The following is a 14,939-nucleotide window of genomic DNA, read 5'->3' on the forward strand; positions in this document are numbered from 1 at the left end:
TTTGAGAAAATCCACATACATTATGGAGTTCATCTTTAGCGCCTTCAGGGATCCTAAAGGGGCCGACAATCTCTCTCCCCATGATTCCAGCCCAAAACATTACTCCACCTCCTCCTTGTTGGCGCTGTAGCCGTGTTTGCGTGGGGTGTCCATCAACCAGCCATCCTCCACTCCATCCATCTGGACCATCGAGCGCTGCACGGCACTCATCCGTGAACAAAACAGTTTTGAAATCAGTCTTCATGTAATGTTTGGCCCACTGGAGCCGTTTCTGCTTGTGTGAAGTGTATAGAGGAGGTCGACAGGATGGCGTATGCACAGCTGCAAACCTCTGAAGGACCCTGCATCTTGTTGTTCGGGGGACGTTGGAGGCACAAGCAGCTTCAAAAACTTGTCTGCTGCTATGACAAGGCTTTTTTGCCGCTGCTCTTTCAACCTGATGTAATTGCCTGTAGGAAAGAGTCCTCAATTTGCCCTTATCAGCACGCACACGTGTGTACTGTGAATCAGCTACATACTTCTTGATTGCCAAGACACTTCATCCTGATCATCGCACAATGTTGATTGTAGTCATGCCTTGACCTAAACACTCCACAATTTGTTGCTTCTCAGCAGCCGACACATCCTTTTTCTTTCCCATTTTGGCAGAAAATGTAGGCTGCTTAATAATGTGAGAGAGCCTTCTTAAGTAGTCTTGCCTTTCATTGGACACACCTGCCAAACTAATTAGCACAGGTGTCTGCAATTGCTTACAGTGATATAAAGAGCCCTGACACACATCACCATCAATGAGTTTAACTGACAAACAAACAAATTCTTCCCTTATCACTCCTAAACACTTTTTGCATAATAATTTGGAACGCGGTGTACATGTGCTTTTCCACAAAACACCAGCGGTTCACGTAGTGAATCTTACAGTTCTAACTTGCCAACCGTGGTCTATATGGAATTGTTCAATAAAGGGCCCAAAATTAAGATAACATAGATGGGAGAGGTCTCTATGAATAGGAATTCCTAAGTATTTGATACCCTGTGAGGGCCAGGCAAAGGGAAAGTTGGACTGGATGGAATCCTATATGGATTTGGGGAGGGAGACATCGAGGGCCTCAGACTTCGCTGCATTGATTTTAAAATTTTACCATGTAACAAAGTGATCTATTTCAGCCATAACAGCATGGATGGATATATGTGATTGAGTGATATATATTAGGACATCATCAGCAAATAGAGAGCACTTGTACTCGGTGCCTCCCACCTCAATCCACCTAATATTGGGGTTATGGCGAATTGATGAGAGCAGGTGCTCCGTCACTAGGATGTATAAGAGAGGGGACAGAGGACATCCCTGCCTTGTCCCATTGGTGATTGTGAAAGGTGATGAAAATGTTCTGACGCACCCCCTGGGCCTTGGGACACCCGGAGCCGGACCCTTTTTGGTGGATGCTGGTGGTTGTAGTCTTCGTGGCGGCGACCCGGTTCCGTGGCTCAGGGCGGTCAAACCAGTGGCGGAACTATTTATGTGGTTTTGATGTTTAAATGTCCGACTACGCCACCCGTGGATTGCGGTCAGAGTGAACCGCCGCTACAGGGCAGACCGCTGAGGCTGGTGTTGTGGGTGCAGCAGAGCGTAGCATAACTCCCCACGGGAGGAGTATAGCCTCAGGGCAGTGTATGCGGAGGATGGGGGTGATGGTGCAGGGCAGCAGCAGTAACGACACGGAGTCAGTGATGCAGTCCAGGGCCTTTACTCACAGTTCTTATTATCCAGACCATGTCTGCAGGTAACGGCTGCCCACGTCGTACTGTGCTCACCAGGTGAGGGGCTCAGACAACTCCCAGATAACTTTGGAGCACTTCACAGGACCCCCTTTGTGTGTCCTTTGTCTGGCCTTTCTTACCAACACTTCTGTCCGGCTGCCTCGGGCTTCCTCTTGGTAAACTTGGCGCCAGTTTCCCTGACCCTATGTGGTGCCTTCCTAGCGGGTGTAGCGAGGGGCTGCGCCACATAAAATGTCAGAGCCTCCGGTTTCTAGCTGAGGGTCGTTTCCTGCCTCCACTAGTTCGGGGACTGGTCTCCCCCTTTGGCCTGACCCCTCCACGCAGGTGGATTCGGGCGTGCGGTGGCGACTCGCCCGTCCGCACCCCTGGGATCCCTTCATTCCTCGTTCCTGGAGCCTTCTCCGCTCCTCTTCCTTCCTTCTCCCTCTTCCAGGCCTGGGCCTCTGTTACTAGGCCCGCCTCCGGAGCAGAGCTCATGCAGAGCCCCTGCTCCCTGCCACTTCTGCTCAGACTTCTCTGCACTGAACTAAGATGGTGCCCACCTTTTATACTCCCTTCTCAATGCACCCAGGAACTGCTTCCTCCCTGCTCCTGCACTACAGGGTTCCCCTTCCTCAGTGTTCCCTCCCCCCACTCCAGCCAGGGACAGGGACTGTCGTGCCCTTCTCAGGGGCATATTGGTCGCCCTGCCCCACGGCAATGTGGTGTAATGCATGCAGGTGTCGGGTCCTGATCCACACTCCATCCTTACCTGAGAGTGAGATATCACACCTCTGGGTGAGGTGCAATACGTCTGTAGCAACCGAGCCCTCAGGGTGCTACAGTTCCATTTATCTTCAGCCTAGGTGACGTATTGCAATACAGGGCCGTGATTTTGACTATAAAAGGGTCCCCTAGACCCCTACCCCAAGCTTTTTAAGAGAATCATATATGGCGTGCCAGGAGACTCTATGGAATGCTTTCTCAGCATCCAACGAGAGTATCTAATTACAAATTTTTAACTGCATCTAGCCCAGGAAATACTTTGTGCCTAGTAGCAGTGTCTGCTAGTCAGCGGATTATCCCGGCTGTTAAGCAAGCTACACCACCTGTAGTTTAGACACTTAATTTTTTCAAAGGAAATGCTTCAGGACCATGGGATACTCAGTGAAGAGCATCAGGAGACACCCCAAGGCATAGGGGCTGGGACTGGCAGTAGGATGCCTTGCGGTGGACAGCCGAGCTCGATCCTTATAAAAGCTTTTTAACAGCAGCAGCTTTAGTGGACGCTACTGGAGCTGGAATTACGCAGCTGCTGGCATGAGACTTGCCCTCCAATAGATCCTTGTAAATGGATTTAAAGTGTATTCATTCAAATTAGAGAGACAATTTAAATTAAAAAGCTTAGAGCTGCCTCCACCACAGGGGGGCTCGCTCGACCCACCAGCGGACAGGCACCAGTATTGGGAGAGGGGGGCTGGCCATCAGGGTTCACCGCGGCTCTGGCACAAACCCGGCGACACGGAGGTGGCACGGGCAGGAGCGGACTGGCCGTGTCGGCTTCTCACTTTTTGGATTTTAGAAGGGCATGACATGCCTATATCTGTGTCTCCCCCTCCTTTTACTCCTCCACCTCTTTTATTTTCGCATGACTATATGTACTTGTCACTTTTCCATGTGTTAGTTGTGTTTTCTGAGCAGTTTGTCAGCTTTTGGACACCTTTGAAGGTGTTTTCTATGTGTTTCTATGTGTTTTTGTTTGCCTGCCATTGGTTTTAACGGTGTTCGAAGGTGTTCGACGAACAGTTCGACGAACAGTTCGGCGAACACACGGGTGTTCGACGAACCGAACCGAACTCGAACACTACGGGGGTGGCTCAACACTAGTTTTAACGCTGTTCGACGGTGTTTGACGAACAGTTCGACGAACCGAAGCGAACCCGAACACTACGGGGGTGGCTCAACTCTATTGAAGAACTGAAATAAATGAACTATTTGATATTCTAATTTTGTGAGAAGCAACTGTACATATAAAGAATTAATCGCCTTTTTATTTTTTTTTTTAGGAAAATGAGGGGCCTACCTGACAAAAAAAGGCAATTATGGTGTTTCAATTTCTTTTTATGTCATTAAACCTACGTATGTGTTAATTAGTTTTATATTTTTACTGAGCAAACCTTTATAGACTATTTATTGTTTTTAATTATTATTTTTTTTAAGCTGATAAAAAAGTAGGAGATTCAAACTTTTATATTTTTCACATTTTTAAAGGCGTTTTATTTTTATTTTTTTTACTATTTTTTTTTTACCCCTTTTGCAGACTTGAACCTGTAATCATTTTTCCGCTTGTTCAATATACTGCTACAATACCAGAGTATTGCAAAATATAGTGTGAATTATGGTCTGTGGCATATGGAGGGACTTCACAGGAGCCTTTAGACCCTGACTGCAATGACAAGCTGTCGTCATCTGGAGTGGAGTAAACCCTATAGGTCCACATCAATACGTCACAAGTTAGTAATTGCATACTGTTAGGATTTACCATCCTGTAATGATCATTTTCCGACCTCTGGGATCTTCTCCAATTCTGGGATTGAAGTGGCCGCAATGCTCCTTCAGTATAGACCCCTTCACAGTATTATATTCCTTGCCATCCGGCTGATGCTGCCCTCATGATTGTGATGGAGCTGCACCAAAGCAGATGTCTAGGCATACCACCAATGAAGAAGAAACTCATTGGCTTGCATGACTCGCCCCCTGGGCCGTGGGGCACTCGGAACCGGGCGATAGGGAGACGATGGGGGTAGTAGTGGCGACCCGGTCCCGTGGCTCAGGGTGCTCAGACCAGTGGCAGTCTTTTAGATGTTTTAAGAGATGTCCGACTACGCCACCCGTGGATTGCGGTTATTAGAAACCGCCGCTGCAGGGCAGACCGCTGGGGCTGATGATGTATGCAGCTGGGATGGTGTGACTCCCCACGGGAAGAGTGCGGCCCCAGGGCAGTGTAGTAGATGGTGGGAGTGATGGTGGTGGGAGTCCCAGTACCGGTAGTGCCGGAGGAGCGGAAAAGCACACAGACAACGTACTGCAGTCCAGGGTCTTTACTCACGGTTAATATCCAAGTCACTTCAGCTGGCAATGACTGCCCGAGCCGTGCTGCGTCCACCAGGTGAGGGGCTCGGTCAACTCCAAGGCAGCTCAGGAGTATGGCTCAGGACCCCCTTCAATCCTTCCTCTGGCCTGCCTCACCAGTGACCCACTTTTGTCCAGCTACCGCGGACTTGTGCGGTTAAACGTGGGCCCCGTCCTCCGCTGTCCTATATGGTGCCTTCCTAGCAGGTTTGATGAGGTGTCGCACCAATGAATGATCACGACGTCCGGTCTTTGGCTGAGGGTAGTTTCTCCTCCACCAACTTGGGATCCGGCACCCTTAATCTGCCTGACCCTTCACCCTGTATTCTCGTGGGTTCTTAGGTTTCCTTCTACCTTCTTGTTCCTGAGCCCTTCTGTTTCTCTGTCTCTCCTCCTTCTTTCCTGTTCCTTCTTCTCCTCCCTTCTTGTGGAGATGGGCTGAGGTGACACCACAGCTCCCCTTCACCTCCTCCTCGGCCTCTCACTAGGCCCTCCTGGAGTAGAGCTCCTTCAGAGCCTCTACTCCCTGTCTTCTCCTCTCTGGACAGAACCCAGATCTAAGATGGTGCCCACCTTTTATACCTCCCTCTGACCAAGAGCCCAGGTGACCAGCAACCAATGGGCTCCTTCCTACGCTCAGGAACCAACCCCTATCTGCCCCTACAGCACTGGGTATTCCTCCCCCGTCCCCACTCCAGACAGGGACATAATCGGTCATGCCTGCACTTCTGTCTAGTGGGAGCACCGTTGAGCTGTCCCTCGGAAATGGGGTGTGTGTACTGTTTGCAGCTACCTGAGCCCTGGTCCATACTCCATTCTTACCCGGGAGTGGAATACCACACCTCTGGCAGAGGTGCAATACCCCTGTAGCGGCCGAACCCTCGGGGCACTACATTCCCCCCTGGTAAATCACAGCACGTCCTCGGGCTGGAAACGAGCAAAAACAGTTAATTACAGGACATGCAAAAACTTTTTAAAACTTTTCACATTTTGAAACGGACGACACAGTTCAGTTCCCTTTATGGGACACACTTTTCACTAGGCATTATAAAAAAAAAACATTTTCAATACTTTCGGAACTCTTTTGTATAAAACATCTTTTAAAACTCTTGCATTTTCACCTAGCAGCATATAAAACTTTCTCATGTCAAACATTTTTAAGTAAAGCACATTCTTGGATTCTTGGGTCATGGCCGCGGTGCAACTTGCGACCAGGTGTTCCTTTCTTCTTAAAGGTGCAACAGTCCAGTAAACTTGTCTTGAAGTAGACGTTGCAGTCTTTTTATAAAACCAGTAGGGGGCGCTATAGGAAGCGCAACTATATACAAGGGATTGGCTGTTCCCAGTCCTCGGCCGGTTGAAAAGGGGGGATGGCTGCTCACAGTCCTCAGCCTGTTAAAGGGAAGAGGGATGGCTGCTCTCAGTCCTCAGCCTGTTACCTAGGGGATAGGGCAACAGTCAAATAACAGTTCCATATTAGTTCCAACGGGAACCACACTCTCAGTGGAAACAGTCCCATTACAGTTAACAGTTCCTTTTACCCTGACGGGTAACTATATACAGTCACACTCTACCGTTTACTGGTAACGGTGTCCTCCTGATGCGCCTTACTCCTCCTGGTCGTCTTCAGGCCCGTCTGGGCCCCCTTGGTACTCTGGATCTGAGTAGTGCTGTTCCTCCCTTATCCTCTGGACATGAAGGGCATACCATCCCGTTAGGCCTCGGTGTCGGGTGTAGGACACCAAGTCTCCAGGAAACAGATCCCGTTCTGGATGGCCCTCTGGCAGGTGACCCTCCACGTCCCTCCTGTCAACTTGGATGTCTGTCGCGGTGGCAGAGTCCCAAATGAACAACCACCCTTTCTTCTGGTGGAACTTCACCACGGTCCCAGGTGTTTTAGGACCGCGTGCCGCATGGGGGTTCCCGCGGGTGTGCGTCTTCTCCTCCGTGCTGCGGACCTGCAGCTGCTCTCTCTTCCAACGCCGTGCCCGCTCCTCCTCCGGACCTGCCAATTGAGCATACAGTTCCGTGCCCAGGGGTGGTAGTTTCGAGACCGGGGGCGCACGCGGTTGGGAGGCGCTTGGGGAGATCAGGCCTTGCGACCGGGCCTGGAGTGGGCCACTTCTTACCGTGTCCGGGGTCAGAGGACACGCCGGGGGGCGTGGTTCAGCGACTGTGCTCATGGCTTGCAGTCTAGGTGTTTGCGGCGGGCGCGTGGAAGCTGCAGCGGCTCCCGGGACTTCTGGCTCCGCGACGGGATCCAGAGGTAAGGCTACGGTGTCAGGACCCGGAGCAGGGGCGTCCGCCTTACTTGCCTCCTCTGCAGCGTCGTCCTCGGCATCCATTCTGTTTTCATCGGCCTCTGAGGCAGGCGAGCTGCTGGGTGCCAGTGGCGCCTCCTGCTGCTTGATCACGGCCCGCCAGGCCATCTCTTCCTTCCAACCGGCAATCACGTCCCGCTGCGCCCGGACCATCCTCCGGTTCAGCTCCTCCAGCGCAGCCCGCACATACTCGGGGTCTTCCTTGGGGAGGTGTGCTAGCAGCTCCGTGAAGCTGCATGGGGATTCGGCCCGCAGCAGGGCGCCAGGGCGCCAGGGCGCTAGAGCTGGTTCCTGTCTCTATCTCCGGGTGTGGTCTGGTGAGACTGATCCAGACCACCCCCTGCCCCACAGTTTTCTTCTCTTTCCGCCCCCATGGGGGGGTGGTCCTGGGGCATTCTGCTGACAATCACTCTCAGGGGCAGCCCCCCCACATTGACGGACATTTCCACAGCCATACTCATGGCTGTTGGGGGCGGGCTCTTTCTTTGGCGCCATTCTGGGGCCTGGCCCACCATGGGAGGCGGCCTCCTGTGGTCTTTTGGCGCGCACATTAAGGCGCTCGATCTTCTGGGGCGGGCGCCATCTTTAGTACAGTGAAAGAGTCTCTTTTCAGGCGCGCAGTACCCGTTGTTAGCGGGCATGAAATCCTGCCGACTACGCCAAATCTGACTCGCCCCCTGGGCCGTGGGGCACTTGGAATCGGGCGATAGGGAGACGATGGGAGTAGTAGTGGCGACCCGGTCCCATGGCTCAGGGTGGTCAGACCAGTGGCAGTCTTTTAGATGTTTTAAGAGATGTCCGACTACGCCACCCTGGATTGCGGTTATTAGGAACCGCCGCTGCAGGGCAGACTGCTGGGGCTGATGATGTATGCAGCTGGGATGGTGTGACTCCCCACGGGAAGAATGCGGCCCCAGGGCAGTGTAGTAGATGGTGGGAGTGATGGTGGTGGGAGTCCCAGTACCGGTAGTGCCGGAGGAGCAGAAAAGCACACAGACAACGTACTGCAGTCCAAGGTCTTTACTCACAGTTAATATCCAAGTCACTTCAGCTGGCAATGACTGCCCGAGCCGTGCTGCGTCCACCAGGTGAGGGGCTCGGTCAACTCCCAGGCAGCTCAGGAGTATGGCTCAGGACCCCCTTCAATCCTTCCTCTGGCCTGCCTCACCAGTGACCCACTTTTGTCCAGCTACCGCGGACTTGTGCGGTTAAACGTGGGCCCCGTCCTCCGCTGTCCTCTATATGGTGCCTTCCTAGCAGGTTTGATGAGGTGTCGCACTAATGAATGATCACGACGTCCGGTCTTTGGCTGAGGGTAGTTTCTCCTCCACCAATTTGGGATTCGGCACCCTTAATCTGCTTGACCCTTCACCCTGTATTCTCGTGGGTTCTTATGGTCCCTTCTCCCTTCTTGTTCCTGAGCCCTTCTGTTTCTCTTTCTCTCCTCCTTCTTTCCTGTTTCTTCTTCTCCTCCCTTCTCGTGGAGCTGGGCTGAGGTGACACCACAGCTCCCTTTCACCTCCTCCTCGGCCACTCACTAGGCCCTCCTGGAGTAGAGCTCCTACAGAGCCTCTACTCCCTGTCTTCTCCTCTCTGGACAGAACCCAGATCTAAGATGGTGCCCACCATTTATACCTCCCTCTGACCTTGAGCCCAGGTGACCAGCAACCAATGGGCTCCTTCCTACGCTCAGGAACCAACCCCTATCTGCCCCTACAGCACTGGGTAATCCACCCCCCTCCCCACTCCAGACAGGGACATAGTCGGTCTTGCCTGCACTTCTGTCTAGTGGGAGCACCGTTGAGCTGTCCCTCGGAAATGGGGTGTGTGTGCTGTATGCAGCTAACTGAGCCCTGGTCCATACTCCATCCTTACCCGGGAGTGGAATACCACACCTCTGGCAGAGGTGCAATACCCCTGTAGCGGCCGAACCCTCGGGGCGCTACATGCACCTTTCATCTTCTGTATTTAACTGAAAAAAATACCATACAATTCATCTTCATATACAGTGCTGTCTGTATTTTCTTACATTTTTGACCTTGAACTTTTAAATTTTGTTAAATACTGAACTTTCCTATAGCAATGTACCATAGCTTTCTTTATTCTATTGTAAGTGGCATTTCTGGCTAAGGACGAGGCATGTATAATAAGTTGTAAGTAATGTAGTTTGTGGCACAACATTTATTATTTTGACTAATAATAAATTTGGTCCGACAAGTATTCAATAGGGCCACTCTGTTCTTCACGATAAGCTGTACTGATTCTGGAAAGATATAATTTCTCATCGCCCGGTCTCTGCGGTGCATTATAAATAGATTTTGACCCTACAGGAAAATTTTGTCAGTTATGAAATATGATTTCTAAGAGCATATGAGATATGAGTAGCTTTTACTTTAAATATACTAGATATTTTGTAGATGACTTCACGAAATTTCTTATTTTTTAAAATAGCAGAATAAATAAAAATATAATAATCTATTAAAATATTATTATTATTATTATTATTATTAATAATAATAATAATAATAATAATAATAAATAAGAATACAGTAGGTATGATTATAATTAAAATCACAATATTAGTGATAGCATAGTATAGTGAATAGATATCAACAGATGTATTGTTCAGGCCAATATGTCTTTTCAAAACAGATTCATAACTTTTTAAATCACTTTTTTAAGACAATATACATTAATAAATAGTGGTTTTAGACCTTATGATGCTGGTGTACATACACTGAAATTTAACGATGGAATGCTTGTACTATACTCATAATAAAATGAACATTTTATGGGTCTTGCTAAAGAGTGAGAGGGAGAGTCCAAGCGTATTCAAGTCTTCATCCACCTGGCATAACCTACAAATGCAGATTAATTCAACAGTGCCTGAGCAGCAGGGAGGGAGGACATTGAGAAGCTGTCAATCAGGCTAAGTGGGTGATGATACAGCAGCAACAGGATGGAGGAACACTAAGCAGTTGTCAATCAGGCCAGTTAGGCAAATATTCAGCAGCAGGAGAAAGGGACATTGAGGAGTTATCAATCAGGTTAACCCCTTTCTGGTCTGGGGCGTATGAGTGCTAGAGCCCTCACAGAACCAAGCACATGTCAGCTGATTCTTAGAGCTGACATGTGCCCGCAACAGCCGCTGGTGGAATCGCAATCCTCCTGCAGCTGTTAACCAGTTAAATGCCGCTGCAAATCTCTGACAGCTGCATTTAACATCGCCGTGCCGGAAGCGAGGCATTAGCCCCGCCCATCAGTGACCCCGTCACGTGATCACGGGTCACCGATGGGTTGGCATGACAACCGGGCATCTGCAGCAGACCCTTGTGGATGTCATGTCTCACTTGCTATGTGCGCCACCTAGTGGTCGGCACTCATACAACATGGGCATTTCTGCTATACAGAGGCGATCTGCTCATCGCCTCTGTGTCACAGAGCCGATCAGACAACTGCAGCCTCTAGTCTCCTATGGAGACTATTGAAGCATGCAGAAAGTGTAAAAAAAATGGTTTTAAAAATATAAAAAAATAAAAAAAAAATAAAAGTTTAAATCAACCCCCTTTTGCCCCATTCAAAATAAAATAATAAAAAAAAATTCCCACATACACATATTTGGTATCGCCGCGTTCATAATCTCCCGATATATCAATTAAAAAATAATAATAATTCAATTGGTAAACGGCGTAATGAGAAAAAAATTTGAAATGCCAGAATTATGTTTTTTTGGTTGTCGCAACATTAAAATAAAATGCAATAACGGTCAATCAAAACATCGTATTTATCCCAAAATAGTATCAATAAAAACATCAGCTCGGCACGCAAAAAATAAGCCCTCATCCGGCCCCAGATCATGAAAAGTGGAGACGCTAAAAGTCTCGGAATATGACTCCATTTTTGGAAACTTTGGATTTTTTTTTCACCACTTAAATAAAAAAGAACCTATACATGTTTGGTGTCTACAAATTCTTAATGACCTGGAGAATAAGAATGGCAGGTCAGTTTTAGCATTCAGTGAACGTGGTAAAAAAAAACAACCAAAAAATAACTGTGGCATTGCATTTTTTTTGCAATTTCATCGCACTTGGAATTTTTTTCCCGTTTTCCAGTACATGATATGGTAAAACCAGTGATAGCATTTAAAAGTACAACTCGTCCCACAAAAAATAAGCCCTCACATGGCCATATTGATGGAAAAATAAAAAGGCTATGGCTCTGTGAAGAAGTGGAACAAAAAACGAAAACGAAAAAAAACAAGGTCCTTAAGGGGTTTTTTGGGCAGAAATTCAGGAACGAGAAAGGAGGCATGCTGAGGAATGATAGATTAGGCTTCCATTAAGTTTCACCTTTCAAAAAAGATTAAACAACCATTTTAACAAGCACCAGCCTCATCAGGTTAACAGAGCCATTTAAGGTTTTAGATGGTGTCTTTTGAACTCCAACAAACTTGTCAATCAAAAGACTCTTCAGGAAACTCTTTTGTTTATTTTTCACGAAGCATCCTTTGTGTCATATTTTTGGTCATTTCACTCATTTGTTCAATGGTTTTGGCCTCCCACGTTTTTTGGGAGGATTTTCTAATGACTTTCGTGATATCTTTTTTTATTGCCATTTTCAAGTAGTTTTTCTTAAATAACTAAGAAACCACTAGACTTTTGTGGGGTTTTTTTTAAGCAAAAATAATGGCGAAATGCTCCAAAAGATGTTGTGGTGTCTTCTGAGCATCTTTTCAAATCAAATTGTATTATAAAGTACAACGCATCTTCCAAGTGGAAAATGTCAGAAGAATGGACAGTTTTAGAAATCTTAAGTGGTTAAAAAATGTTAAAAGCGTGCATATATTCATAACAGATCATTTCTATATAAAAATACATATATCCATTCTTTTGAGCATTTTCTGTTGCATCTGCCTGAAAAAGATGTTGTGTGCACATACCCTAATAATGTTTGCAGTATATATTGTAAAAACTAAAAAAAATAATCTGCTTAAAATCATTTAGCAGAGCTTGGTATCCTCATTTTTTGCCTTGCTTTATATTTTAATATTGGGGATCTAGCATCTTTCTCAACTTTCAGACACACTTAGTTCCACTTTTTATATATGCTATCTTTGCAACGTTACTTGAATTTTTTTTATCTGTTCAGATTTATTTATTTTTTTTAAATATTTTTAAATAAATTTAACGTGTGTCTGGTATTATGATAGATAAATTCTATGAACTAAAATTTAGTCAGAATAGTAGTTGCAAGCATTGATTGTGTTTACTGGAAACATTCCCATTAGTTACATACATACATACTGATGTCCAATAAAGACACATAAGGGTCAGTTTGTTGGGGAGTTTATGAAAGAATTCTAGTGTAAAATACTTTAATAAGTCACAATATTTTTGCAACTCAGAAGTTTTCAGTGTGAGGGGACAGAACTCTGTGGAAAGTCTGAGGGGGGCAAAGCATAGAGTTTGGTCAGTGTAGAGGGGAAAAAATGTGAGGGGACATAATGGAGGACAGCATAGAGAGGGGACAGTATGTGGGGACAGTTGGCGGACAGTGTGAGGCCAAAGTATGTGAGAAAGTATATGGAGAGGGTTAGTGTGTGAGAAAGGCGGCACACTATAGGTCATTATGGAGGTAACACAATGTGAAGGGACAGTATAGAGCGTGAGTAGAATAGGGGAAAGTGTTAGGGGACAGTATGGTGGAAGAATATGAAGTGGGCGTGTGAAGTAGAGGTACATTGCAGAGAATAGGCAGCATGAACCGACACTATGAGCAGCGTATGCAGAGGAGGGAATGTGAGAGAAAGGGGTAGTTCTAAATACTTGTCCATTATACTGACCCAGAAGTCAATGGTACAATATACTGTATATTGACCATGATGTACAAGCATAAGATGACCAGCTGTCTGAGGGCATTGGTACTAGCAGCAGCAAAACAGTATAAAGCTTAATGGACAATCAGGCAGATGTGATGGCCGATCTAATCACTGGCATCAACCATAGGTAAATGAAAATCTTCACTGATTCATGTCTGATTTATTTTGACAAATAGATGGTTTTCCACTCTTGCAGAAGACAATCTGATCCACATGGATGTGAGAAAGCCACCTGTACCTCTGAACACCCTTTCTGACAGTACACTGGAGGCTTGAAGACAGTACGCCAATTGCAAACAGAGTCAATTCTAGCCACTGGTCCAATCTGCTGACCTTTAAATCTATGGATATCTGCTGGATAAAGTATATGGTCCAGGTACGTCTCAACCTGGATGTTTAAGCAATACATCTCTATTTATTTATGTGCCTCAGGTGGGCATTTGATCCATCATGTCATATAAATTGAAACTGCTGCTGCTTTTGCACAGTTGAGGAGATCATTGACTCTGCAGGGAGCTTACAGGGGTCATTTCATGATCAAATTTCAGATGTGTCCCATGCAAGGATCTAGAATTACTTTGCCTAAACAGAGTGCAGACACAATATTCTGGGCATTGTCGAATACTACTATGCCTAGTTGTAGTTTATTGAGATAAACTTGAATCAACTCATCCACTATGGCTATTCTCGGTCGTGCTCATATGCTTTAAAAGAATTTGTCAGTGCTAAAGCTTACAAGTATGAAAAGACTATAGGTAGGGAGTAGATGCAATATTCTGGCCTCATGCTGTTGGGGATATGGTCTAGAGATGAGCAGATCAGGAAAAATTTTAATTTAAAAGGGCATGATGTCATGATCGTGGCAGCAACCAGAAGATTTGATGAGCACCAGATGATGGGAGAATGAATATTATTTTTTATTTTTAACCTATTGATGATACTATACATTTCAGAAATATAGCAGCCACTGACCACCATTTACAATTTTTGAGAAAAATTCAAATCGACTTGAATATATTCACTCATTTCTAGTGAGGTACATTAAAGATTATATGGAGAAGGTGTAGGAGAAGGTTCGTAAGTGCTGCCTGGAGGCATCGCCAGACGTCCTGGTTGCTGTGGAACATTGCTGCTACTGAAAACTTTAACCAAGTGAGACATGAAGCTCATGTTTTGTCCCTGTCCAAAAATGCTGTTCAACATGTCGATCATGCAATGCACTTTTGAACTCAGTGTTGGGTACAGGGATAAACCCACTTTCTTCTGAACATGAGAGCAATGAGCAGGCACACCTTTCCACAAGAAAAAAATTGCTGCTGGGAATGTTCTAGTGAGGCAAAGCACATGCCATTACTTCTCGAAAGGCAAAATAATCTACTAATTATTAGGCAGCAACTACGCCCCCAGTAACTTAATCAGATGCCCTATACTCATAACGTCCTCTTTTTCCACCACACTAATATGCTTGCTAAAGGCAAAGGAGTAAAATTTTGAGCTGCGTTTGGTAATACTACTGTCTTTTTGTTGCTGCTTGCACTTCCTACATTGCTAAGGTCAGGTGTGCAGTTATTAATATACATGAAAAGCCAGAATAGGAGGGACAGCCGACGATGAGCAGATCAGGATAAGGAAAGGGTGTTTGAGGACTTATATAGTTATGACACAGTGATGAAACTTACCCTCTGTAGTAGTGATGCAGAAGACTGATTAATATGGACCTATGTCTCTTTTTAAACTGGTTGATATTAACAGCTACCTTTGCTTTGACAGTGAACACCTCCCTAGATGAGTCAGAAACATACCATATGGCCAATACTGGAGGACTAGAAAAAACTCTAGCAATGATTCTG

Source organism: Phyllobates terribilis, unplaced genomic scaffold (assembly GCF_046119375.1).
Source record: "Phyllobates terribilis strain yellow unplaced genomic scaffold, ASM4611937v1 Scaffold_1__5_contigs__length_1240528914, whole genome shotgun sequence".
Classification (NCBI taxonomy): domain Eukaryota; kingdom Metazoa; phylum Chordata; class Amphibia; order Anura; family Dendrobatidae; genus Phyllobates; species Phyllobates terribilis.